The 25,396-nt window shown below is 38.1% G+C and overlaps 1 pseudogene; it reads right to left on the minus strand.

Annotated features, from left to right (window-relative positions):
* Positions 1-15,650: 15,650 nt before the first annotated feature.
* LOC138822099 (U6 spliceosomal RNA) lies at positions 15,651-15,746 on the minus strand (annotated as a pseudogene).
* Positions 15,747-25,396: the final 9,650 nt, after the last annotated feature.

Consider the following 25,396-nt stretch of genomic DNA (forward strand, 5'->3'; position numbering starts at 1 on the left):
TATTCATTTCAGGGATGGAAAGCTGGTTCAATATAGCAAATCAATTAACATGACTCGTCACATCAACAAACAGCAAGGATTAGAACCATATGATTATCTCAATAGATGCAGAGAAAGCATTTGACAAGATCCAACCAACCCTTTAGGATGAAGTTTCTGGAAAAATTAGGAATTTATGGAACATTCCTCAACACAATAAAGGCTGTATATGACAAACCTACAGCAAGCATTACAATTAATGGTGAAAAACTAAAGCCATTTACTCTTATCTCAGGAATGAGACAAGGATGTCCACTCTCCACTTCAGTTCAATTTAGCATTAGAATGCCTAGCTACAGCAATACGACAAGATGCAAACATCAAAGGGATCCAAATTGGGAAAGATGAAGTAAAATTCTCCCTTTGTAGATGACATGATTTGCTATTTAAAGTATCCCACGGACTCCACTACAAAATTACTGAAGCTGATTCAAAATTTGGCAAAGTAGAAGGGTATAAAATTAACCCTCAATAATCAATGGCTTTTCTGTATGACAACATTGCGAATATCATGGGTGAAATCAGGAAGGCAACTCCATTCATAATAGCCCCACAACAAATAAAAAACCTAGGAATTAACTTAACCAAAAACGTGAAGGACCTCTATGATGAAAACTTTAAAAACCTTGCAATCCCATTTGTCCAACCTTTCTTTGATTTGTTCTGTTTCGGGTCTCTATTCAGAAAATTTCGGCCTGAGCCAAGGAGACCTAGGGTTTCTCCTATTCCATCCTGTAATGTTTTCAGAGTGTCTGCTTTGAGTTCAAGGTCTTTGATCCACTTGGAGTTGATTCTGGTGTACAAGTTGTCATGTCCAAAATGAGCTTTACAACGTCGGTGGGGGGGGGGGGGAAGGGGGGGAAGGAGAAGGAGAAGGATTGGGATTGGGATTGGGGGGAGGGGGGAGGCTGGGAAGGGATGTGAAGGGTAAACAAAGGAGGAGGCTGCAATGCTTGGTAAGAAATGTACGCATTATCCTGCCCATGTAATTGTAACTCCTCTGTACAGTATGTTCATAAATAAAATTAAATTAAATTAAAAAAAAGAAAACTTTAAAAACCTTAAAAAGGAAATCAAAAGAGAAATTTGGAAGCAGAAAAACCTCCCATGCTCCTGGATTGGAAGGATCAACATCGTGAAAATGGCAATACTTCCCAAAGCTATCTACAAATTTAATGTGATACTTATCAGTATTCCAACCTTATTCGTCAAGGAAATAGAAGAGGCAATCCAAAAATTCATATAGAACAATAAAAACCCAAATAGGAAAAACAATCCTTAACAGAAAGCACAGTGCTGGAGGAATATCAATACCAAATTTCAAACTCCACTACAAAGCCATAGTAATCAAAACAGCCTGCTACTGGCACAAGAACAGACCTCAGGACCAATGGAATAGAATTGAAAACCCAGATATGAACCCACACCTAATCTTCGATAAGGGAGCTAAAAAATAGAATGGAAGAAAGACAACCTCTTCTGTAAAGGGTGATGGGTAAATTGGTTGATCACTTGTAGAAAACTAAAGCTAGAGCCTTATATAGCATCCTGAAAAAGAATCAACACCAAATGTATGAAAGAACTCAGAGTCAAAGCAGACAGCCTGAAAACAGTACAGAATGGAATACAAGATACCATAGATCTCCTTGGCACAGGCAGAAATTTTCTTAATAGAAACCCAGAAACACAACAAATCAAAGAAAGCTTGGACAAACGGGATTGCATGAAATCACAGAGCTTCTGCTGGCACAGAACATAGCTAGCCAGATCAATAGAAATCTCAAGGATTTGGAGAAGATCTTCACTAGCCATACAATGGACAAGGGTCTCACATCTAAAATATACCTGAAATGCAAATAATTAAAATGCCCAACAACAAACCCTCAAAGAAACAATTGCCCAATGAATAAGTGAGCTAAAGACTTAAAGAGAAACTTCTCTGAAGAGGAAAGAAGGGTGGGCAATATGTCAGTGGGTATAAGAATTGAAAATATTTTGTTTAGTTTTTGAGGATTCAGGCCTCTCTAATATGAAAGTATTTATTTCAAGTAACTATTGTATTACTACTATGTATGAAATTATTATTAGGCCTTCTTGGAGATTTAACCCATGGCTTTGTATATATTAGTCTGTTTCTACAACTGAACTGTACCCCAGCTCTCTTGTAAAGTTTAGAAACTGTTTATGAATTCTTGAATAGTTAGCTATTCTACTTTTCATCTTATCTTTTCTCTGCCACCTTTTCCACTGTGTATTTTAATTTGTGTTGAAAACTTTCCTCAATTTTTTCTTCTAAACTTAGAATGTTGCTGTTGAGTTTATAGAGAAGTCGGTCTAGTTCAAAGCCTTGGCTTGGTGCCAGCTAAGTAAGGTATAGCTGCACAAAGGAAGAGGGATAAAATAGGAGTGGTTATAAACAAAAGCACTGGTCTGAAGCCTCAAAAAGGACCCCAGTCTGTGTGGACCAGTCACTAACGAGGTTTTTAAAAAAATAACCATCACTATTTTAGATTTTTGCAGAGTGGGATAGTGCATAGTCACAGGCAATGTCTGCACTGTCAGGTAGTCCAGTCTGCTCTTTCACATGTTACCCAATAGCCAAGTTTCAACACAAATGACTACAATGAGAATGTACAAATCATACTGTGACTTTTCCCTCTCATGAATCAAAATTCTGTCAAATGATTTCTGTCTGCAAGATGTTTACACATTTCTCATTATCTTTCCTATTTTGTCTTCAATAATATTCATGCTCATACTACTTTTTTGTTGTTGTCTTGTGTGTACGTGCCATTTTAGGGCTTGAACTCAATGTTTAATGGTCTCCTTCATATTTATTGCTCATGGATGATGACACTCTATTCCTTGAGCCACATTCTCACCTTCTGCTTCTTGCTGGATAATTGGAGATAATTTTTCACATTTTTGTCTGTTTGCACTGACATTGAACTAAAATATTCAGGTCTTAGCCTCCTGAGTTTCTAGGATTCTACACATGAACAGCTAACACCAAGCTTTGCTATACTGTTATTTTAATTATGTGTTAGAGGAAAGTGGAAGTATATTTGTTTTAAGTGTGCAATTTTCAAATACAAGTTTGAATCAACTTGATATAATGTAACATCAATTTTAACAGTGAAATATATGAATGTTATACATTCTCAAAGAAATATAATTGAAAACAAAAGGCATAATTGTTTTCTTAGAACAAGTAATGGAACCATGAATTTCATTCATATTATAATTCATGTTTTATATAACTTTAATTAGCACCCTTCCATGACTAGGTTCAATTCCTCTGTACCACAGAAAAAGAAAAAGCCAAAAGTGACACTATGACTTAAGTGATAGAGTGCTAGCCTTGAGCAAAAGAAGCTCAGGAACATGCCCAGAACTTGAGTTCAAGCCCCAAGATTGGCAAAAAAAAAATGAGCCTGATGAGACGTATTCTTCTGGGAATCAGAGGAGGGCTGAGTTTATAGGTAAGAGGTAGGGTAGAGGGTAGGTGATGGTGGTTAACCTCTGTAAGCTACTCAGGAGGCTGAGATCTGAGGATCCCAATTGCAAGCAGGAAAGTCTATATGAGACACTTTTCTCTAATTAAACACACAAAAAGCCAGAAGTAGAGCTGTGGTTTAAGTACTAGAGTGCTAGCCTTGAGCACAAAAGCTCAGGGATCAGGGACTGGGAAGGTGGCTCAGTGGTAGAGCGCTTGCCTTGCATGCCTGAGGCCCTGGGTTCGATTCCTCAGCACCACATAAGAAAAAAGAAAAAAGCCAGAATGGCGCTGTGATTCATATGGTAGGGTGCTAGCCATGAGCTGAAGAGCTGAGGGACAGCACCCAGGCCTAGAGTTCAGGCCCCACAACCGGACCCAAAAAAAAAAAAAAAAGCTCAGGGATCAGATACCATCCAGGCCATGAAATCAAACCCCACAAGCACGCACATGCACACACACACACACACACACACACACACACACACACACACACACACACACACACACACACACACACACAAACCCAAGATAGAGCAGTTGCCAGTCAGCCTGCACAAGTTCCATCTCTAGCAACTCAATATTTTAAAAAAAAGAGGAAGAAGGGAAGGAAAGACTTGCTCCAGGAGGTGATATAAGCAGTGTCAAAATTCCACAGGAGTTCTAAGATGTGGATTCAGGGCACAGGGCCTCAGGAAGAAGGTACAGCATGGGCAAATGTCCTGAGGTGTGGTGTAGAACTGATGGTATGGGTGGAATGAAGGTTCTGTGGCTTCAGGCAAGTATGGCAGGACATTCAAGGCTGAGTCACAGGTAGGGCAGAGGGTGGGGTCCCAGAATGGGGCCCAGGGTGAAGATTAGGTCAGATTTTACCAGGGACCCCATCCATTTCCTGTGGCTGGGAGCTTATTTTTAACAGCTCCTGACCCTCAGACCTCCTTTGCATGTAGGATTCAGGGCAAATGCAGGGAATAATGCTTGCTTAAGAAAAGCTTCTAGCCCAATGCCACCAGTGGCTCAACCCCTGTAAATCTTAGCTACTCAGGAGACTGAAATAGATATCTTGTGTCAAGCCAGCTCAGGGGAGGAAAGTTAGTGAGACTCTTTTTGCCGATGAACTACCAAAAGCCAGAAATGGAGCTGTGGCTCAAGTGGTAAAGTGCTAACCTTGAGTGAAAAAGTTAAGAGACCAGAGCCCAGACCCTATGTTCAAGCCCCAGTACTGGCACAGAAAAATAAAGAAAAGCTTTCAGGAGCTCCTAGCTCACTGTGGTGAAAGGCCATATCAGCTGGGCACTGGTGGCTCACACCTGTCCTCCTACTCCTCAGAAGACTGAGATGTGAGGATCACGGTTCAAAGCCAGCCCAAGCAGGAAAATCAGGGAGACTCTGATCTCCAAGGACCCTCCATAAAACCGGATGTGGCTCTGTAGCTCAAGTGGTAAGCTAAAGAGTTTGGGGACAGCGCCCAGGCCCAGAGTTCAAGCCCCATGACCAACCCCTGGCCTACTTGTATCTCACTCTGTGGCTCTAGGCCCACTTTCCAGTGGGCCCATAAGGGTCTCCCAATTCTAGGTGTCCTACAAGTCTTGAGAGCAGCCTGTTTGGAGGCCATTCCCTACAGAGCAAGACACAGTACCAGAGAAGGGTGGAGCCTTGGGGCATGGAGATAACCAGAATGGCATCTGTCATGGATGTAATGTGGATCTGAACAGTAAATTGAAGTCTCAGACCACAGTTCTGAGCCAGGAGGGGAAGAAGCTGCAAGATGTCACACCAGGTAATGCCCACTCATGCGGGTATCACAAGAGTGTGAATTTGTCAGGCACACCTTGGGCAGGTGTTGAGTTGGGCTCATGAAAGACTTGTAGTCTGAGGAATCCACAGCCAGCTGGCTGTCCCTGTAGTCCCAGGGCTCAGAGGCCTCCTTTCCTCACTAGTGCTCAGGGGCACATGAAGGTCTGCAATCGTGGGCCGACTACAAATGAGCATCCATTTGGTCCTGTGGCCCAGTGCACAGATGGAGGGACAGGTTCCATGGAACTTACTGCCATGGCCCAGACCCCTTAGCCCAAGAAGGATTTAGGTAGAAACCACTTGATATGCCTGTAGAGTTTACTGTGACAATACCTCAGGACTGCCCCCAGTTCTAGCTCAGCTCATCATTACCACCTTCCTGTGTATGTGTTGTGTGTGTGTGTGTGTGTGTGTGTGTGTGTGTGTGTGTGTGTGTCTGCATGTCTGTGTGTCTGTGTGTGTCTGTGTGTGCATGCAGGGCCTGGGCTCTGGGCCTCACTTTTTTCATTCAGGGCTAGCACTCTACCACTTAAGCCACAGCTTTTCTTCCAGGTTTTGGGTAGTTATTTGCAGAAGAGAGTCTCACAGACTTTTCTATCTAGGCTGCCTCTGAATGGCACTCCTCAGATCTCAGACTCCTGAAGAGCTAGGAGTATGAGAGCATGAGCTATTAGCATCTGGCCACACTTCCTTTCTTGGCTAAAACATACTACCTCTACATAGCACCCATCTACAGCTACCCCTCCTACCCCAGGCTTCAGATGAAACATAACCTCCTCCCCTAAGGAAAAAGAATGGGATCAGGTTTGAGTTATACGTTCTTCACACAGTCAGGGGCTGGTGGAAGCTGATGTGGAGGTCAGAGATCTAGGCCAGGGCAAGTAGACAGCTGTTAGAACAGAAGAGATTCGGAAAAGACATCCATGCAGCTGGATGCCAGTGGCTCATGCCTATAATCCTAGCTACTCAAGGCTGAGACCTATGGATCAATCAAGATTCAAAGCTAGCCTGGGCAAACTCTTATCTCCAAAGAATCATGAAAATGATGGGAAGCGGAGCTACTGTAGTTCAAGTAGTACAGCACCAACCTTGTGCAAACAAGTAAAAGATACCTAGGATACCACCTAAGCTCTGAGTTTAAGCCCTGGTAAACACACACACACACACACACACACACACACACACACACACACACACACACACACACACACACACACACACACACACACACACACATCCTTAGCAGTTGCCAGAGGCTCATACCAGAAATCCTAACTACTCAATTGGTTGAGCTCTTAGGGCAGCAACTTAAACCAGTCAAGGCAGGAAAGTATGTGAGACTCGTCTGTCTATTCAGCTACTAAAAAAGATGAAAGGTGAGCTGTGGTTCAAGTGTTAGAGTGTTAGCTTCGAACAAAGGAAGCTCAGGGACAGTGCCAAGCTCTGAGTTCCAGCTCTAAGATTTTTTTAAAGACACCCTATACCCCATTCAGGCCATAAATCCTGATTTTGGTCATCCTAGATCTCACCTCTACTCCTACCACTTCCACAGCACAAGTGTCCGGTGTGTGGCTAGCACTGGGTTAAGAACTTACACAAGGGGGACATAGCCAGTTCAAGGATAATGCCCCAGAACATTGAGGCACTGGCCATACCAGTCTCTCATCCCCTAGTTCTCTGGCCCTGGAGCTCAAAGTCTTTGCCTCTGTATTCTGACATCTGGAATTGTCTAGAGGCCCTGCTAGGGTTGGAAGATAGACTTACCTGTGAAAACATATGTTGACATTTCCTAGACATCGACCAATGCTTCCAAGCCAACTTGGCCTCACCTCCCATGTAAACCCTGATCATCCTTGCTGGGTTAGCCTTCAGTCAGCTATCAAGCTCGAGTTGGTCAGAGCCACTGGCAACCACCCTTCCCCCACTCCACTGCCAGACTGCTGAGAGTGGGACGTACAGCCAGAGGCCCAGCTGAGGAAAATTACAGGACATCGCATGACTGACCCTGCCCCCCCAGAGGCAGGGGAGAACATATGCCAGCTGGCCCTGCTGACCCAGAACCCTCTGGAGGTGTACAAAGATATGGACAGCCGAATTTGGGCAACAAACGAAAAGTGGAATATTCAGGTCTCTGACAATTTAAGACTCATTACAGATCCTGATCGAGGCTAAAGGCAAGTATGCAATGGAGAAGGGGCACTATCCGAGATTAGGAATAGGCAGACAGGCACTCACAAAGTGGACAGGGGAAAATGAGGGAAACACACACACACACACACACACACACACACACACACACACACACACACACACACACTAACGGGTAGCTCAAGGCCTCAGGGAGTCCTTGAGCACATGAATATTCCAACCACCGAGAAGATGGCACTATTGTTATCAGAACAACTCTAGACAAAACTGAGAGCCTCTACACATCTGGAATGGCTCCTAACACAGCAGGTTATTTCCTACTGTACACATAGCTTTTTCCAGAATTTATTTTTTATTTCAGTTTTCTCAAGGCTAGCATTTTATTGCTTGTACCACAGCTCCATTTCTAGTGTTTGTTGGTTCCTTTCAAATCAGAATCTAATGGACAGTTTTTTCTTGGTCTGCTTTCAAATACAATACTCACATTTCATCTTTCTGATTAACTATTATTAATTACATGAGCCACTAGTGTGGCTTCTACTTTTTTCTCTATAACTATCTAATGCACATACTTAGATAGTAATGTAAAACTGAGAGTATAGAAGCAAGATGTACAGTGATGATACTGTCCTGTCAGAAATTCAAGTTAGTTATGTAAATTTCTTAAGACCATAAACAAAAAATACCATGATACAGTGTAAGAGAACTCACTATTGAACATATGAGCTTTAAGAGCCTTCTAATAGATCCATTATTTATTGTTACCCAACATTATAAAAAATGTATGAGGCATTGGTAAAATAGAAGTCCTATGCATGACTACATAAATTCTTTGTTTTTTAAGACACTTGTTTTCATCTAAAAAAGTAGGCCTGTCTATTTTCTTCATGTGATTTTGATGATTGAAGGTGCTTAGTGAGAAGGTCAAAATGTATTAGTAGTCCTATACTATCAATTCTCATTTTTTCTTCTTGGAGAATATAATGATCAAAGCAATAGTTCAGAATCAGCAAGCAATAGTTCAGAATCATGCTTCTAGTGCAAGTGGATCACCAGTGAGAAATCCTCAATACCATTTTCCACAAAGTTTTGTCACAGATAAAATCTTCCTGCCTTCTCTAGCTGCTTTAACTAACTTGGACCTATTTCTTCATTGTACAGGAAAAGTGTGATTCAACTGATTTCAGTGAAATTTTACTAGAATTACCAAGGATTTACTAGAATTACCAAGGATTTAGATTCTTGTCTGTAATTTGTTCAAAGCTATGTCTCTTTATGTAGGCTACTAAAATGTATTTACTAATTCCAAGTAAATATATAAATTCTATTTCCATCTTTTTTTAAAAAATAAAATTTTGTTTGCTCTACCAGTTGATCAGAGGCATGAATTTTGTGGCTAGCTAGGTCATTGCATATCTGTATCTCTCTTCCTTTCTCTATTTCATGGTTCTCATAGATAATATGATTGTTCCATAATTATCCTAATTTATTTTGCTTTTATATTTTTGGTTGCATCATTTCACTTTTTGCTCTGCCATTTCCCAAATCATTTATGTAGAGGGCATTATTTCGTCTTTTCTCATTCCTAGAATAAACTGCACATGAAGACATCACTGGTCCTTATTTTCAGTCTGTACTTTTGAATACGGAGGAACATCTTTCCTCTGTTCTCCATCAATTCCCTACTCTCCAGTTAAAATAATTTTGAATAGTAAAATTGGAAAAAGGATATAAATCAGATATGCAGAAAATTCACTAGATTTTTCTGACCAGTTCAACCTATGTGAACTATTAGGGAAATACATGGAAACTTCATTCCCATTGGCACTCAAAGTCTCTGGTGAGGCAATTCTTAGGAAGCTGAGGAACAAGATGAAAAAATAAGGAATGGTATCAATTGCAAGACAAAAATTGGACAAGGATCCAAGTAAATTTCTTCATTGGGCTGCTGAAAATATTCAGCTTACTACAATGTGGAGACTACTTTCCAAAAAGGCCACTCATGTGAATACTAGGGATGATGATGAGTATACCCCTCTTCATCAGGAAGCCTACAGTGGACACTTAGACATTGTCCGTGAGTTGGTGGCTCAAGTGGCAAATGCAATAACTGTAGATGGCTGGACAACCCTGCACAGTGTATATATGCAGAATAATACCAGAGTGGCTTCTTTCTTACGTCATCATGATACAGATACCAATACCCAAACTAAAGTCCTCTTGCTGCTGAGAATTGAGATAGCAAAGATACAATGGACCTCTGCCACTGACTGGCTCTGTTGGGACGATGGAGGACACCTAGTGGAGGAACTGGAACAGGTGGGGAGATGGCAAACAGACAACTCACACAGAAGAGGAGTGAATGCTGAGTGTGATTTATTGCAGAGGATAACATGCTTTTATAGCTAAAGTCTCCATGAGAAAGGGCAAAAAGTTACACAATCTTGCTGCAAGGCTTCATTTTTAGATGTTCACCAGCTGGTCGCCTGATCTTGTTTTTTGGATTACGAGCTATGACAATAGGCACTTGTTTTCGGCTTTACCTCTATTTTTTAAGAAATACAATTGGTTTTGATGTTTATCACCTATTAACCATTAACCAGAGCACACGGGCAAGGTGCTGGACAGAAAGGCATGAACTCTAGTACTTTATAGTTACTTTTGTTTAGTTTTGTACTTTATATGTTTCAAATCTTTTTTAAGCAATTGTGCTTCTTTGACATTCTTTAGAGGGTCCCCAATTTGTGGCCAAAATCATGATATTTAGTATACTTAGTTAAATCTGGCCATATATCAAATTTAAGCTCATAGTGTCTTTTCTGTAACCCTTTCACATTATCGTTTACTCTTCTCCATAGAGGCCTTAACTGTCTCATAAGATCTTTCTTGTTCCTTCTTTGATAGTAAGTACCAAGGAGACCTAGATCTAGCAAGTCTCTCAGTAAATGAAAGAGAGTAATAGGAAGTTTTTTCTTCTAAGTAGTTTTCCCAATGGTTGCCGTACTTATCATACACAACTGTAAAAGGCTATGGATTTGGTGGAAGTCTTTGGGGTCCTCTAGATAATGGAGGATCCCACCATTTTCCTCTGATAAGCCATTTCCACCTTCCATCTACCAACTTTTTAAGAATCTTATTTAGCTTTTGGTCTAAATATCCCTCTACATCTTTCTTATCTACAGGATATCTATACGAGTCTATTGTATATGCTTTAGGATTAAAGGGAAGTCTCCAGTAGCCATACACTCTTTTTGATCTAGCCATGCCTACAGCTTCCTGTAAATCTCTTACAAACAATTCCTTCTGCTGAAGTGATGTCATGAAACCCCCAATACTTTTATATTTACTTATGACTTGTCTAATAGCTTCCACAAGAGGGGCTTTTACGGTAGCACTTAACTCTGGTGAGTTAGTCATATTCTCAGGACACTCATCGGATGTTGGAGTCATCAACACTTTTAAGAAAGAGCCTTGAATAAGGGAACATTGAGCATGAGTAAGTAGAACAAGCAGCAGGAACAGTAAAAGATTAATAGGCACTCCTATACAGCAAAGAAAAGCAAAACAGGAACAGAAACATATCTTTCCCAGGGGCTTGCCAGCCTTTCCAGGAGGTAGGCCTCTTTGAAGCCCCATTCTCTGAGGTAGACTTCAGTGAAGTCCCATTCTCAGAGATAGGCCTCTTTGAAGCCCCATTCTCTGAGGTAGACTTCGATGAAGTCCCATTCTCAGAGGTAGGCCTCTTTGAAGCCCCATTCTCTTAGGTAGACTTTGGTGAAGTCCCATTCTCAGAGATAGGCTTCTTTGAAGCCCCATTCTCAGGTCTGAATGCAGGTGTTCCATGCTAAGCAGACTCCACTGGAGTAGGCATGGCATTTGTCCCTTTTTTATATATTAGATGTGCCAGAGAAATTTCTTCTCATATAGAGAAGATGGAGCAGAAGACTAGTTTGAAGAGGACTGGAAAGACAACAAGAATACATATAACAATAAGTATTATGACTTCAAATGTAATCAAGTAGTGCCACCAATCTAAAGGATTAAGACTTTTTAATCCTCTCTGTAAGTCTGCTGCCAAAGAATTTATCCCCACGGTTTCCAAATGAGCTTGACTAAGGGCTGAGATATCTTCCTGTAGCTGTCCTATCTCATGAATTAAGCTATTGTCCTTCCAGAATTTTTGTAAATGCACTTTGGTAACTTCCCAATCTAAGCTCTCATTATAAGGTAATGGGGTAACACAAGTATATTTAAATGACTGATGACAGCTAGTTGTCAGCTGGGTTTTTAGATTATTGACTTCAGTCCTTAACTTTAAGACTACTTTTTCCAAAGCCTCTATTTTGTTTTTTTGTTTTTAATTTTGGATCAATAATTTTTTGCTCTGTTAATGTTAGAGAAACATCCTTATTTAACTGATTAACAAAATGTGCCGGGCCTTTTCAACCAGCTTCTTGATCTTTCCCCATATAGGTGGTGTTGCGGTTTTTGTTAAATTAGCCTGTGGTGGTGATAGAGAGAGAGTCTTTATCTTCTGCTCCAGTTTTCTCTGCTGATGTTTTTTCATTTTCTTCCTTTCTCTTTTTTGGGCCCAAGAAAGGCCTGATTCTGCATTCTGTGGGAAAACATAAGCATAGCCTCTCCCGGATGTTAACAGGATGTCTGGCCCACGCCAGGTTCCAGTAAGTAGATCCTTCCATTTTAGTAAAGGAAAAGTTGTAGTTTTTCCCATGCACCAATGTCTCATCATTGGGGTTATTCCTTGCTCATCAGCATTGAAATAATTAAGAACCAGTAAAGCATGGTTAAGAGTGTAATGGGGGAAGTATTGCTTCTCTCCTCCCTGTCTAATTCTTGTCAATTGACTTTTTAAGGTCTGATGAGCTCGTTTTATGATTGCTTGGCCTTGTGGATTATACAGAATCCCTGTTTTGTGCACGATTTTCCATTGTGCACAAAATTTAGCAAAAGCATTGGAGGTGTATGCTGGTCCATTGTGAGTTTTTATTTCCTTAGGAATTCCTAGGTCTACAAAGGCTTTAACCAAATGTTGAATAACATCTTTCACAGCCTCTCCAGAATGGGCTGTAGCAACCATAGCATGAGAATAAGTCTTTATAGTAACATGGACAAAGGAGAGTTTCCCAAATTTTGTTACATGGGTAAAATCCATTTGCCACAGAATTCTAGGCTTTAAGCCTCTAGGATTAACTCCCATTTTTTGTGGATGAAAAACTTCCAGGCATGCCTCACATTCCCTTACAATTTGTCTTGCCTGTTCTCAGGACACTTGAAACATCTTTCTTAAGGCATTAGCATTCAGATGGTGTAGTCTATGACTTTCCTGAGCTTCTTCTAAAGCTGACATTACATGACTTTCCTTAGTTAATAAGTCTGCTAACTTGTTCCCTTGAGACAAAGGTACAGGGAGATTACTATGCCCCCTGATGTGTCCCACAAATGCCTTTGTCGTTCTTTGTTGTAATAGCTGTTGTAATTTTATTAATTAGTCTTTTACTTTAGAATGACCAGTAACTAGGGCTGTTTCAATGGCAGGAAACAAGGAAACCACATAGCGTGAATCTGTGTAAAGGTTAAACTCCTCTGAATAATTTTGAAAGGCTAGCAGAACTGCAATAATCTGTTGTGCAGGTACAGTTGGGTCAGAAGATATTAATGGTGGTTTTGTACTGCAATAAACCACAGACTTTCCGCTAGAAGATCTATCTGTAAAAATACTTAATGCCCCTCCCAAAGGTTCTGTAACCAAAACCTTTGGAAATATCACAGGGGTTTCAGTATAAAAGGATGTTGGGACATATGAAAGCTTATTTTACCTGTGTAAGTTAATACAGCAATTTTCCAATCATCATCAAATCGTATCAAATGATCTAATTGTTTCTTATAAGGGATAATAATGTTAGGTATTTCTTGGCCAAATAATTCTCTAGCTCTTAATCTAGCCTTTAAAATCAAATTAGCACAAAAAAAGGGATATGAAGCAACTATTTTTCCAGGGTTATGGGAATAATGGATCCATTCTAGTATCCCATCCTGCCAAAAACATCCTGTGGGAGTAAAGCTTGTAGCCAGAATTTTAAAGGACCATGTTTGTACAATATTAATTTTCTGTATTTTAGCTGTATTCAATGCTTTTTCTACCAATTTTATACAGGATAAGGCGGCAGGAGTTATTTTCCTGGTAGATTTAGGATTAGGGTCTCTGTCCAACATTTTCATCAAAGGATCTAATTGTCCTGTAGCTATTTTTAAACTAGGCCGAATCCAATTAATATTCCCTAATAATTTTTGGAAATCATTTAATGTTTTTCGTTTATCTGTTCTAATTTGTGTCTTTTGAGACATAATATAATCATGTCCAATCACTTTTCCCAGATAATTTAAAGGTCATTCATGTTGAACTTTATCAGGAGCTATTATTATCAAACCGAATTTTGTTAATTGTTCTACCATATCCTGTAATATTTTTTCTGTCTTTTCTCTAGTTTCATCGGCCATAAGTATATCATCCATATAATGAATAATATATGCCCCTGGATATTTTTCTCTAATTTGTTCTATAGCCCTTTTCACATATTGTTGACATAAGGTAGGGCTGTTTTTCATGCCCTGAGGTAGCACTTTCCATTGGTACCTATTATAAGTTTGTTTAAAATTAGCCGAAGGGACACTGAAAGCAAATCTCTTGGAATCTTCTGATTGTAATTTTATTGTAAAAAAACAATCCTGTAAGTTTATTATTATTATGTATCTACCCTGTGGGACTGCAACAGGAGAGGGTAGACCTGGTTGAAGGGCTCCCATGTTATGCATGGTCTCATTAATTGCCCTCAGATCTTGTAATAATCTCCATTTTCCTGACTTCTTTTTTAATGACAAAAATTGGAGTATTCCATGAACTGGTAGTCTTTTCTATTCTTCCTTTGACTCAATTGTTCTTGAACTAAGTCCTGTGTGGCTTCAATCTTTTCTTGAGTTAGGGGCCACTGATTAATCCATACAGGATCAACACTTTTCCATATTATTTTGTCAGCATAAAGCTGTTCGTCAGTGGCCCCTATGAAAAATTTTGCTCCTTCGATGAGGAGTCTATTTGTCCTATTTTATTTTCATGTCTTGCATGATGTCACTGCCCCATAAAGAAAAGGGCAAGGTGGGAACAACATAAGGTTTGAAGTGGCCTTACTGCCCTTCACATACCCATTTGAGTCTCTGAGCTGACTAAGCTACATTAGAAGCCATCCCTAATCCAATTAAGGAAGAAGAAGTCTCTTGCACTGGCCAGGCCATAGGACAATCTTTTCCAGCTATACAGGATCTGTCAGCTCCTGTGTCTAAGAGTCCTGTTATTTGTTTTCCATTGACTTTAATGGCCTTGTAAGGCCTTTTATCTGTAATTTCCTGAACCCAGGCTACAGTATCTGTGGTGCCAAACCCTCCTTTTCTGTTTTGAGTCAGTGTGGGATTAGGCAAGTTTAAATATGAGAGTAAAATATTTGGGCAATCCTCTGCCCTTTATTAACTTGAATAGTCTCTTTTAGAGACCTTATCATGACCTTTATAGTGGTAGGCCTGTCTGAGTCTATTACACCTGGTAATACCTCAAAATTCTTTTTATAGTTTGAGCCACCGGCAACACCAATACTTACTGTAAAAAATTCATGAATTCCGTGGAATTCTTCCAAGTGAATTGCCTGCATTGGATGTCAAAATGTATTCAAGAGTTTTTGTATACATGTATAATGATTTCTGCAGAGTTTGTGAAATTTTAATCAGAAATAATTTTAACTTATCTATTTAAATGAATAGTACAGAAACTAAAGTATTTCTGGTGCTTGTCTGAAAAAGAATATTTTAAAATATTCTATGTTTGTATAATGTGTCCTTTCAGATTGTATTCCATATAGATAGTTTTAGATTCCTTTTTTTCCTAGGTCCTAATATTATTTTTCTTTGGGATAAAATGACAATGTTGTCTAATTTCAAAAGTTTTGTAAAGTTTATGGTATGTAAACGCCTTTCTGAGGTGAAGATTTAATACACTGATGTCAAACTAAATTTAATTATATGAATTACGTATGTTGTTACACTTGTTATTTTGTAATCAACTTTTTAATAAATGTTTTTCATTTCTTGCATCTGAAGAAAGAAAAATACGGAATACTTCACAAATTTTCATATCATCCTTGTGCAATTGCCATGTTAATCTCTGTATTGTAATTGGGAATACGTGCTGCTGAAGCATGTAGTATCTTCCAAATTTAAGCAGTTAATGATGCAATCTTTATACAGACTTATATCCACCTTTGCCTACTTGTAATAAGGAAACTATATTGTTCCTGACAATGCTACTGATCTTATTTCCCTAAAATTCTGTGAATAGTGGAAAAAAAATATATTGTTCATCTTAATGCTCACATTTGCAATTTTTTTTTGTCAATGACAATTTTAAGTCTTTTTCATTTGGAATTTGATCATACTTTCAATAATTTATTGCTAGGTCCAAAGGTGATGGCTTTTTCATGTACTAATTGATCCAACTGAATTAGCTTTGTGGAGCTAATGGATTCAAAGTAAGCCTTGCTTAAGAGCTACTTCTAACCTTCTGCATTTGACATTTTCCCAAGTGAGGTCTTACTGGCACAAATGTCTACCTGACCCTTTATTCTTCTTCCATGTAGGAACAGACCAATCAGAATATCTTACCCTGACACCATAGATTGTTTTACTTGAACAACACTAATCTTACTTACAAGGGATCATAGAGAGATGAACAATTCAGTCATAACTGTTCAGACTAGAAGGTATTTTATCAAAATATAATTGTTTATTATATCTAACATTTCAAAAGTAACTAAAGCCAAGAAGGGGAAAAATCGATCATATTCATGATTACTTAATATCCTGGCCTGTCTACCATCCTACCAGGTAGGAAGTTACACTACTGCATTACTATCACCAAATATTTTCATAGTTGCAGGAGAAGTCCAGATGTTTCTTCTCATTATTAGGCCTTAAATTGGTAATGTTTTCATCACAGTGTTTTCTCTTGCCTACAGGCTGTAAATCTACAAATAGTAAATCTTTAGGTGCAACTCTATCAAACACTGAGGTAGAGATAATGTAATAATACTTTAAAACAGAGTTGCCTTTGATACTGTAACCACAACAGAACAATGCAAAACATATGTCTTTTTTCTTATATTATATATAGTTATATATTTTATATTTATATGTGCTGATTTTATATTTCACACAATGAAACTTACTAGAATTAGTTGATAATTTCACAAATAAATTAAAATTTATTTATTCCAATAAATAGAATTGGAATACAAATAATTAGGTTTAAAATGTATATTAGAATATAAAAAAGTATTAACGCAGTGTCTTTGGTATAAACTTGTGATACATTCAAACTGTTCTTGGTTTTCTGAATTCACATGGTAAAAAACCAATTTTGTTTTCCTCTAATCTATAAGGGATTTTACTCTGCTTCTCTGTTTATTGTTTTAATTCACTGATTCCAAACTGTTTTTCTCCATATTTCTGAAGCATTCCTACTGATTATGCTCAAATATTTCTGATAAGATGTTAAACAAATATTATTCTTCTGCACGACCCAATGATTCCTATGATCCCAGGTACCAGTTACCTGCATCATCAGATAACAAGGGCAAGACTTCTCACATAGGCCCATGCAACATGCAACAAAGTAATTGAAGACCCATTTCAATTTCTCATTTCCTATATTTCAGGGCCCCAATTCCTTGAGATGCAGGATTTAGCAGTAAGCAATTGTGAAATGCAAGGCAACTTAAAATGAAAGATGAGATCACAAATTTTGAGAGTATGTACTATGATTCAAACATTCAACTTACAGATGGCCAGCCCATATCAGTGAGCAAGTTCACAAGGTGTCATAAGATTATTTTTAATACCCCTCCGCTATGATTAATGAAAGATTTTAGTCCAGCATAAGTGGGCCAAAAAATAGTTCCTGGAAGGATAGATCCATAATTGGTCTACCAAGATCCAGAAAAATTTACTTAGAGTTCAAATGTAATTCAGAAAAACATTGAGAAGATCCTTAGTGCTGCAAAACACTGGGACTTCAGTACAACATGGTTCAGTGGTATAAAATGTCACTCTCAAACCAATGATAATCTACATTTAATCGACTGAAAGTTATTCCTTTACAAATTAACTTTTTAAAATCACATTCGCCAAAATAACTTTTGACAAGTAGATGATACTTAGTGACATTACAAGTTTTTCATGTGTAGGGAGCAAGTTACAATAGAGTTGAATTATTTACCCAGCACTAATGCCAAACACGTTCAACCATTCATTGAAGTCTAGAAATAACCAACCACAATTTGTGTTTTTCAATAGGAGCCTTCCAGAAATGTGTTAAATAGATCAGCCTGCCAAATTTCAAACCAAAACGTTTGCTAATAAAGTAAATGTCATCATTTAATAAGGCACATTTTAAAATGTCACAAATAGTTGTCTTATCATATGTAATATTATGTTTTCCCTATCTGTGTAACATAGGGAGAAATATGACTTTAGGTCTTGATATGGGTACTCATCAGAGATATGACAAACATAAAATCTGTCTTCTATTTCTATCACATTCCTATATAGGAATAAATTTTAGTTTTCTTCTTTTTCCAAAACTTATAGGTAGTAAAAAATATTATACCATGTAAAATAAAACAATCACACCACTGTACAAAGCTATTTATAAAAATTGGTAGCTAGGAGTACATTCTATGCATTTTTTAACTTTCTTTTTGACTGAAGATTAATCTTCCAAATGGATGAGAATAAAATCATGTTTAAGTGCTTCACGTCTCCAGTCTTGCAAATTGTTACTGCAGATGAATGAATTATGGAAATATAAGCTGACATCAGTTCAAGCATATGCAGAATGGAAACTCCATGAAATGTATATAAACCTTTCAAAGTATTAGTAGACAGTTTAACAGGATGACTATCAGGAAGTTGAAAACAGAAAGAAATTATAGTAAAGACATAGAATGAATGAAAAATGAACAAGGGGCAAGTACAGCTAGAATACTCAATGTACACATATGATAAAGGAAGTGGTAAATCTGAAATAAATATTGGAGAAGCATTTGGTTGAGAATGATGGAAGGAGTGACTCTGATCCAAGAGCAATGGACAATTAGATGGATATATTTAATTGTAACACACTTGCACAACCTTTTGAAATTCAGTTTAAAAAAACAACAAAAAACAAAAACACACAAAAATCACAACCAACCAGAAATATCTAGATAGTATGAATATTTCTTCCCAAAATTTTAAGCAGTTAATGAAGGGTAGTCTTGGGAAAAGCAAACAACGCTGTCCAAAGAGAGAAGTTTGGGATAGGAAAGAATTTTGAACAGATTTAAATAGATTGTCTAAGGTTATAAATCACAATCACCTACATCTCCTGCAAATAGTATCTTTCTTCTAGGAGTTCTCTGTCTGAACTGGATAATCCAGTCGTGAGACACACTTGATAGCTTGTGAAGATAGAATGGAAGAAACAAGATCAAGAACGCATTACTCCACTGGAGAGAAAACAATCCTCCATATTTTCTCTAATCTTTCTTCACTACTCTTTCTTCATACTTTTAAGTCAATTGATTTTGAATTATATTTTTCCTTCTTTCCTCTGGCAAAGTAATTGGTCAAAGTAATTCATTAAATATTATTTGCCATTTTCTTCTTTCATGCTGATTAATTGGCCAAGCGAGTCTATGAAACTTCCCTCTTGCACTTGGTTGCCATGAAACAACATCTATGTCAATGAGAAGTGTAATGTAAAACTTTGTCTCCAGAAAACAGTCCAAGAAGTTGTGATCACAAATATTTGGCTGTATTTTTTCTCTTACCTTGAAAGTCTTCTTGTGTCTAAAGTGCCCACAAACATAAGTACTCCATCACTTTTTGGTTCAATCAATTCTAACCTAAAAGATATATTTTCCTAAGAAGATGCTTAGAGGAAACTGAAAAATACTGCACTTTTATCTTCTATTGTAAGACTCTCCTTAGATACCATATCAGGAACAATGAAGTTATTCTATGCAAAATTATTTCAATAGATTATTTTTCTCTTTGTCTTGAATTTGTTCACCAAGATGTATGGAGGAGAGTAGAGTTAAATCACCTATACCTAGAAAGACAGTGTCTGTTACAAAAGGTCAATTCTTCTATGTCCTGCTTCTATGTCCTCCTCTTAGCTCTTGCCTGATTTCCAATTAATCACAGCATCTTGGCTTCAAGTCTAGTGAAGCTGAAGGACTATATGGGCTCCACCACTGTTAAATCTTCATGATTTGTCTTTGAAAACTCTTTAAGTTGCCTCATTTGGATGTGGAATGTATTTCCATGTCTCCATTCAATCTGCTCGGCATTGTAGTGAGCCAAATAGGCTCCGTAAAATCATTTTAGTTAGTAAAAATATTAACACAATTTAGGGCTGGGAAGTTGGCTCTTTGGTAGAGTGCTTGCCTTGAATGCCTGAGACCCTGGGTTTGATTCCTCAGCACCACATAAGCAAAAAGAAAAAAAGCCGAAAGTGGTGCTGTGGCTCAAGTGGTAGAGCACTAGCCTTGACCTGAAGACCTGAGGGACCCAGGCCCAGAGTTCAGGCCCCACGACCGGAAGCTCCAAAAAATATTAATACAATTTATATAAAATTTTTGGACTCCCTTCACTGCTAAAGCCAATACGCTTAGCTAGGGCTTCTAAGAACTACGTTTTCTTACCTTTTCCATTTGCTCAATTCTTTTCTGAACCCAAAACATTTTGGCTTATGGAATAAGAGAAGTCTTCACTATCTCATGTTATTAAAGATATTATTTTTTGTGAGCCACTTAGAAATGTGAAATCATTGGTTTGAATTATATAATTATATAATTACATAATTATATAATCAGATTTTTTTCTGTTTCACTGCTTCAAGTGCAAAGACATTGTGGAAAGTGTTACAAACAGAAATGTGTAAACCCAACACCTTCTTGCATTTTGGAGGGCACTTTCTCCCTAAATATTTTGACTCAAATTATCTTTTTCAGAGAATTACTGTTTGGTAATTAAAGGTAAATTCACAAATTTTGATGTCTTATTTTTTAAGAACTTGAATTTAAATTCCAATACAACCTTGTTTCACACAGTGAGAATATATTTCCTGGGTAAGGAGGATTCCAAGGGAACCAACCGTATTTACAGCAATGTTTCTGAGGTTTGTTTAGTGTGAAAAAGAGCCATCTTCACCCACATTGCTTCCTCTCTACTAAGTCTCCATGGATTTCTTTGCATGAAAGCCTATTCTCCCAGGAAATTTTAAATTTTCTTAATAGGCTAAGTTGTTAAAAATTTTGAACAATTCAAATTTACCTGTCATACTTTAAAACTCTTGAAATTTCTTTATCAGAACCGCGAATTCACCAATCCTAATTCCACCTTTAACATCCAAAAGTTAACATGCTCTTTTCATGATATAGTGTCCATGCAACTATTATTTTCCAGTAGCTTTGTACTGCGTATATATAGCCATATAAGCTGATGCTAAGCAAAATGAATTCCAAGATATGGAACCAGATTTTTTTATTTGTGGTTGTTGTTTTTGTTGAACTATGTGACTTGTTTTCTTTGGGTTTTTCCCCTATAGTTCATTCCTGCTGTATTTGATTTTGTATTGTGTATGCATTTACCTTAAATAGGGAAGGGAAGAGGAAAAGCAAAATGGTGAGACAAAAGACAAAGGGAAAACCAATGCAATAGCAACACTCACAAGACAATATGTTGGAAATGTACCTTATAAACTTGTGAGGGGTGAAGGGGTGAAGGAAAACTGTGAGAAAAATGAAGGAGGGGTAACAAGTTTGAAATGTTTTTTATTCACTACCTTACAATTACTGTAACCTCACTGTACATCAATTTGATAATAAAATTGAAAAAATAAGCTGCGTACAATGTAATTTCACTGTATTGGCACAGTAAATATTATTCTTTAGGTAGCAATATTTTAAAAATCAATTCTATTTGACATCTAATTCAAATTGATTACCTCTTTTTTACCAGAGGGTCATCAACGTGATTGTTATCCAACTAGAAAATATTTTCATAATATACTTGCCGAATTTTTCAAAAAAGAATAAATTTATTACTTTCTTATTCTAAAACAGAAAAACACTTTAATGCTATGGAAACCCATAACTTTTAAAATTAAATAATTTGTTAAGAGGACAGATTATATATTTGCTTCAAAATTCATATGACAAATAACTACTCATAATTACTCCTTTTTAAATTCTCAACATTCCATATGTTAGAGATTCAAAACAGTACTTTTTTGCATGTTATAAAATTCTGCAATAGATGCAGTTTCCAATGGAGTGTACAGATAGAGAAGTCAATAGAAAAATAGCCACATTCTGGTAGAGGATAAAACTATGAAGCATCTGTAATAATTCATCAAGAGTAAGCATTTTTTTATCAGAGTAAGCTGTTATTTCTATGACTATCAATCCCAAGATTTATGCCATGAAGTCATCCTAGCCCAACAGTTTCCAACTTGTAAGGGGCACCCTAAAATTCCTTAATTCATATCATGAATAGCTTATCTCTATTGTGAAAAATACTACACCTCTGCTAATGTGATGCCCTCCGTGTTCTGGAAAGAATACCACAATAACCTGAGATGCATAATTTTTCCTCCACTGGTATTCTTGAGATCAGATCACTTGCAAATATTATTTATATTTATACTTTTTTAATTATCATAGATATTCAGGAAGCTAAGATTGGAAAATTATGGTTCAAAACCCACCCTGGCAGGAAGGTTTCTTAGAATCTTATCTCCAATATACTTCTCCACAAAAGCCAGACACAAGTGGCACTGAACTTGAAGTGGTAGGGCATGAGCCTTGAGCATAAACAGACTCAGAGGCACTGTCCAGGCCAAGAGTTCAAGCTCTAGGCAAACCAATAAAACAAAAACAATGTTGAGTACAAACCCCAAACCTAGCATTTTTCTCAATGTATACAGAGGCACGTAAATAAGGAAATGGCTTCCTGTGTTACTTAGAGGTTGAAAAAAGAAGATGTCACACAACTACTCTCTTCATACCATTTTAAACCAAACCCTCAAAAATTGCTGTTTTTCTTTTTTTTTTCAGGTAAGGGGTAGGTTTATTCAGTAAGCCTGCTGGGACCAGGCAAGGTTGGCACTCCACGTGGCTGGGAATTAGAAAGAGCTGGAAAAGAGAGGAAAGAGCTAGAGCAGAGAGAACTAGAAAAGAACAGAGAGAGAGAGGTAAGAACAGAGAGAGAGATCTAGAAATGAACAGAGAGAGCAGAGAGCTAGAAAGGAACAGAGAGAGCGCCTGGGCCTGTGGTAGGCCTTATCTAGGGTATGGGCGGGGAAAGGCGTGGCCACATCAAATTCAGATGTGACCTCTTCTAGGCATCCCAGTTGCCTAGGTAACGCAGGTACTGGGTGGAGACTTTGCTGTGAGGAGGGTGGAGTCTGCTAGCCATCTAGGGGTGGACCTTACATTCCAGCCTTTTAATAATCTTGAAATAGGGCAAGGATTCTCTCTGGCTACTTCCTGCTGACAAGGGGCATGGACAATAGGGGCAAAAGGCTGGAATTTGGTCCCCTCCCAGAAGGCAGTGAGCAGTAGCTGTCCCTTGGTGGATTGAGTCCTTGGGTGAAGTCTGGAGAAGTCTCATGAGCATTGAGCGGCTGGAAAAAAAAATACTAAACGGCAAATAAATGGCAAGAGGAAGGACTTGGGGCTGAAAATGTTGGTAGAAATGTCCCTACCTACTTCTGACATCTGGCGACTAAGTAGAGAAGTCAGGTGACAAAGGCAAGAATATAAATTCCTGTTCAGTTAATATGTAGACAGGTATAACCATTGGCTGGATAGGCTTCTTACTTCCACTGACCTCCCGGCTCTGGTTAATTTTGAAAGTGCAGGCACAAAGTAGCTGATGTGATATTATCTCCTCTTAGTCCTCTCCATGTTTCCTTGTTCCCCAGACTGGCTGAGTCTAGGTGCTCGTTGCTCGGATGGCTTCTCCCAGTTGGTATTCAAGATTTGAACTCCATGTGTGGGCAGAGTCCCTGAGCACTTCTGCTCAAGGCTAGTGCTTTACCACGTTGAGTTACAATAACACTTCCAGTGTTCAAGGAGGTTTGAACTCAAGGCCTGGGCACTGTCCCTGAGCACTTCTGCTCAAGGCTAGCACTGAACCACTTTGAGTTATAGTATCACTTGCAGAGTTTAGCTGGAAGATGGAGTCTTAGGGATTTTTCAGCCCGAGCTGGCTTTGAACTGAAATCTTTGCCACAAAAGCCCTTTGTTATTTCCAATTAAAGCAACAAGGAGATCAAGTAGAATAAGTAGAGCTTACCTGCTCCTATCAAGAATGGACCAACAAATATTCTGCAATGACAAAACTCATTAGCCGTGATGAGAATTTTAGCATAGATATGCCCAGTATTTTAGAACCATGTAGTCAGTAGTAGAATACACAACACAAAACAAAAAAAGGCAAATCTCAAAACCTAAAATTTTGACAACATTTAGACATCTTTGCTAACAAAGCACATCAGATGGTTGGGCCTCAGTTACCAGGGCCAGAGTAGAGAAGTGGTGTGGACATGGATGTGAAGGCCAGCAATGGTATTGATGCGCTGTTTCCGCCACAGACAGACTGGTTCACAAAAGGCCGTCAGAACTGTGGGTATTCCTCAGAGCAAAAAAGGAAAAAGCAAACAAAAAAAGAAAAAAGAGGGAAAAAAACAGAGAGAAATCCCAGCTATCCTGACTTTAAGCTCTTTATCCGAGTCACGGCACCATTTATGTTAGGTTTTTTAAAAAGAGTTAGCCGAGTAAGGACAGCAGCAGCATGCACGTGGTATTCAGGTAAGGGGTAGGTTTATTCAGTAGGCCTGCTGGGACCAGGCAAGGTTCGCACTCCACGTGGCTGGGAATGAGAGAGAGCTTGAAAAGAGAGGAAAGAGCTAGAGCAGAGAGAGCTAGAAAAGAACAGAGAGAGAGAGAGGTAAGAACAGAGAGAGAGAGCTAGAATAGAACAGAGAGAGAGAGAGAGAGCTAGAAATGAACAGAGAGAGCAGAGAGCTAGAAACAAACAGAGAGGAAATTGCTGTTTTTCTAAATTTATAAATTGATATCATCCATTTGTTAGCAACTCTGTCTAGATTATTCACATTAACATGGTGTACATGAACTATGGCAATTATCTATTAACTATGTTCTAATTATAACTCTCTTGAAAGAATATTCTAGGAAAATAGAATGCAAGAATCATTTGTGAATTTGTCCATTAATCCCTCTACTTAAAAATAATTTTTTAGTATCCTATAGAATATAAAATTACAAACAAAACAAAAATACATATTTTAAATCTAAATTCTAATTTAACAAAGTCTACAAAGTACTACATTAGATGAACTTTGCTATTTCTCCAGGCTTAAACTTTTGTAATCCTTCAACATTTCTTTGGAATCCAACAGAATGGTGCTTACTTAGTTTTGCAAATTTTTGGATGGAAATAATGAGCCATTCTGCATCTAGAATGTTCTGTAATAAGAGAGCATTTAAAACACAAATGAGGATATATATAAGGTGCATTTCAATAGGAAACTTGACTTCTCAAAACATAATGAGAAAATTAGCCCAAAATTCCAACTGTGTATTCCTTTTTTTTTGTTGTTTGGTTTGTTTTATTGAGACAAAGTTTTTCTACCTGGTCCAGGGAAGGTATTGCAATGTAATTCCATTCTCTAATCTCCTGACGAAGTGCTAGAATTCCAGGCTTGTATCACATTGCCCTGCC

Source organism: Dipodomys merriami, unplaced genomic scaffold (genome assembly GCF_024711535.1).
Source record: "Dipodomys merriami isolate MVZ:Mamm:240054 unplaced genomic scaffold, mDipMer1.0.p SCAF_987, whole genome shotgun sequence".
In the NCBI taxonomy this organism is placed as follows: domain Eukaryota; kingdom Metazoa; phylum Chordata; class Mammalia; order Rodentia; family Heteromyidae; genus Dipodomys; species Dipodomys merriami.